The sequence below is a fragment of the Cucumis melo genome, chromosome 10, assembly GCF_025177605.1.
Source record: "Cucumis melo cultivar AY chromosome 10, USDA_Cmelo_AY_1.0, whole genome shotgun sequence".
In the NCBI taxonomy this organism is placed as follows: domain Eukaryota; kingdom Viridiplantae; phylum Streptophyta; class Magnoliopsida; order Cucurbitales; family Cucurbitaceae; genus Cucumis; species Cucumis melo.
Window position 1 is genome coordinate 23,272,520 of NC_066866.1, and position 3,374 is coordinate 23,275,893.

At 32.7% G+C, this 3,374-nt stretch overlaps 1 long non-coding RNA gene across 1 annotated transcript; it reads left to right on the forward strand.

Moving 5' to 3' along the window:
• The first annotated feature begins 409 nt into the window (after window positions 1-409).
• On the forward strand, window positions 410-3,015 carry LOC127151483 (uncharacterized). Its single transcript, XR_007824495.1, has 2 exons — window positions 410-2,023; window positions 2,782-3,015. It is a non-coding gene; the product is annotated as an uncharacterized LOC127151483 (long non-coding RNA).
• The last annotated feature ends 359 nt before the right edge of the window (window positions 3,016-3,374 follow it).

The following is a 3,374-nucleotide window of genomic DNA, read 5'->3' on the forward strand; positions in this document are numbered from 1 at the left end:
AAACTAATATGAACATGTATTAGGGAATCAGTTTCAACCAACTCAGAAGAAATGTTTGCCTTAAGAGTTATTATATAGAAAAGATTATCAAACATGATAATGATCTCATTGAGTTCCATCGATCTCACACTAGAAGAAATCTGGTCTTTAATGTCGGGTGGAAAAAATGAAAAATAAGCTTTAATGTCGGTTTTCAAAAGGCGGATGTTTAATGTCGGTTTTAAACCGACATTAAAGCTCTATCTTTAATGTCGGCTTAAAATCGACATTAAACATCATGTTTTTTTAGAACCGACATTAAAGGTCTTTTTTATTTTATTTTTAATTTTTTTAATTTTGTAAAAAGTTGAATTTTTCTCTCTCTTATCTAACTCTTTTCTCCTTTCTTCTCTACCAAACCCCACGAAAGAAAAGTTTTCTCTCAACATTTCTTCCCTTTCTTCCTTTCTCAATCTCATCACTTTCTCCCCTCTCTTCTCTGATCAATCGCCATCCCCACCATCACAGCCATCTCTCATTCCCAGCTCATGCTCGTTCATCGTCGTATTTCTTGTATCATTTAAAAAATCTTCATTCTTTTACTTTGCATCAAGAAAAAAAATCACATTCAATCTCGCAAGTCTCTCGTCTCCCAGCACTCTCCATATCTCAGCGTCGCCCAGCCATAGCTTGCACCTCCGTCCCACGTTACGGTGATCCATTTTCCATCTCTACCTCTCTATGTTGTTAGATTTGGAATTTGAAGGTTTTCTACGAGCTGTCCAGCGAGGGTAAAAGTTGTTTCGGGTGATTTTTGGATAAGTACTGTAAATTGAGTTTGATTTTAGCGAGTTGAAACGAAGGACAGATTTGTTAGGGCAAAGATTTTGTAGTTAAAACTATTGAGAGACAATCTACACAAATTACGATTTTGTTAGTGGGGTGGATATGACAATTAAAACATTAATTTTGACCTTCAAAATTGGGTATGTCGATATTTCTATTCTTTTCATTGATGATATCCTTATTTTTCTTGTCCAGTTTTATTCAATTTTTTCTGGGTTCTTTGAGATTTTAGGGCAATTGATTTAATTTGGGTAGTTGGAATTCATAATGTTTTTGATTAATTTTGAAAATTGGAATTAACTATGGGAGAAAATGTCTACTTATGAGGACATAGGAGAAAGCAGAGGAAAAAAAAAAGCCCTAATCTTTGTCTTCTACCCCTCTTCTCTCATTTGTGCTTTTGTGAACTATATCGACTTGTGTTTGTTTGGTTGTAGCCTTTTAACTTTGTGAGAAGCTCTCCCAATATGTTTACTACACTTGGAAATTATAAGTTTCATAAATCATAAAATTTTTCAATTAATGACCTTTAATGGTTAAGATTTCTGTATTTGAAGTCTAATTTTTTTTTGTCCTATTAGTTATAGTGTTGTTTAGGATATTTACATAGTGACTAGACTTCTAACAATGTTTTTTAATTAGCATATTGAGTTTAGTGGTCTAGCAACGTTTTTACAGGGAGGAGGAAGGAAACCATGGAATAGTGTCAACTTATTTGTGCACACGATGGTTTCACTTTGGCTGATTTAGTGACTGATAATAGTAAACATAATTTAGCAAATGGTGAAGACAAAAATGATAGTGAAAATCATAATAATAGTTCTAACTATTGAATTCTGTCTCTCTTTAAAATTCTCTGCAATTTATTTCTTCCATAAACTTCAATTTCAAAGCCCCCTTGGTTACTTAGAATTGTAAACAATTTAATTTCAAAGCTACCAGTACTACAATTTAATTTGGTGTAGAATCAAGTGAAAATTTCCCACCGTTGATGTGTTTTTCTCTAAGTGTTTTGATTTTATATGTATGTTAGAAATCCATAAGGGACCCATGATCAATTAGCAAAAATCAATGTGTTTATATGTGAGGGTTCTTGAACATTTATCTAGATGCACCATCTACATTTTGTTTTTGTTTTGTGTAGGATTACTTGGGATTTGGAATCAATGTAACTACAGATTTTTGTTCTTCCATTGGGGTGAGAATTAAAATTTATGCATTTTGGTAATTAGATTGTTTCATGATTGGATGTGTCTATTTTTTGCTTTAATTTCTATGATACGAAGCAACAGTACAAATTATATCATCATCTTTAGAAGAGGCACCCATATGTCCATACACTAACAAACCAATTGTAGCCGGTCCCAAAATTATAGGAAATCCTATGTTCTGTGCACCACCCCTAGAAATCCACTTCATCATAAGTTAGCTTTATTTGACAAGCTTGGCCTTAAGTTAGTCCACCAAAGTGTCACATGGGTTTCTCAGGTTATCGTCCATTCCCACCGCAGATGTAGGATTCTTGTGTTGTTGGCATCTTTCCAGTAGTCCCTATGACGAAGTTTTGCTATCAATCACTTGTCTGGTTGTGATTATAAGAATCATAAACTAAGGAATTTGGATCTTAAAGCTTAGGAAAAAAGAGTTTGTGAATGTTGGGTTTGTTTATATTCCATATCTTTTTGCTTCTTTGTCATTTAAGTGATGTTGCTAATACAAAGTAGTCAATCAGAAGAAACAACATGAAGGGCATGTGTGTGCTATATGTGGTGTAATGAAAGTTAATGATTTTGGCTATTAATTCCTCCCTTTTCAGAGGACCCTTTCTTTCTCCTATGGGTCCCCACAGGCTATAGAACTTCTTACTACTATGCTTGACATGTTTGTTTGTAATAATGGAGATGATAGAAATCAGAAGTTATCAGATTAAATGGTTTATTTTGATATTGCTTGTAGAATGATTGAAGTCATCAGATTGAAAGCTAAGCAATTGTGTAGATAGCGAGGCGATCGTTGAAGGTTGAAGACTGAGAAGACGTTTAGGATTTCTTATTTAAGTCTTGTATTAGGATCTTGTTTCATGTACTATTGTAGAATGTATACATAAACACAATATTAAGTTTTCATTTTGTGTATACAAATTTAAAAGAATAAATATTATAGTTTCTAAAATAATATTAATTTTATTAATTTGTTGGAGCGAGAAATTTTTTTTTTATCTATATGGATTCAATGTTGGTTTATAAAAAATGGACAATACTACAACAATTAAATAAATATAAATTTCTAAAAATAGACAAAAACAAGTCTTTAATGTCGGTTTTAAACTGACATTATTGGCTTCTTTAATGTCGGTTTTAAAACGACATCATAGCCCAGTCGACATTAAAGAGCTTCAATAACACTATCAAAGATGTCGGCTTAAAACCGACATTAAAGCCCAACCGACATTAAAGGGCTTCAATAACACTATCAAAGATGTCGGTTGAAAACTGACATTAAAGCCTTTAATGTCGTTTTTAAACCGACATTAAAGGCTTTTAATAACG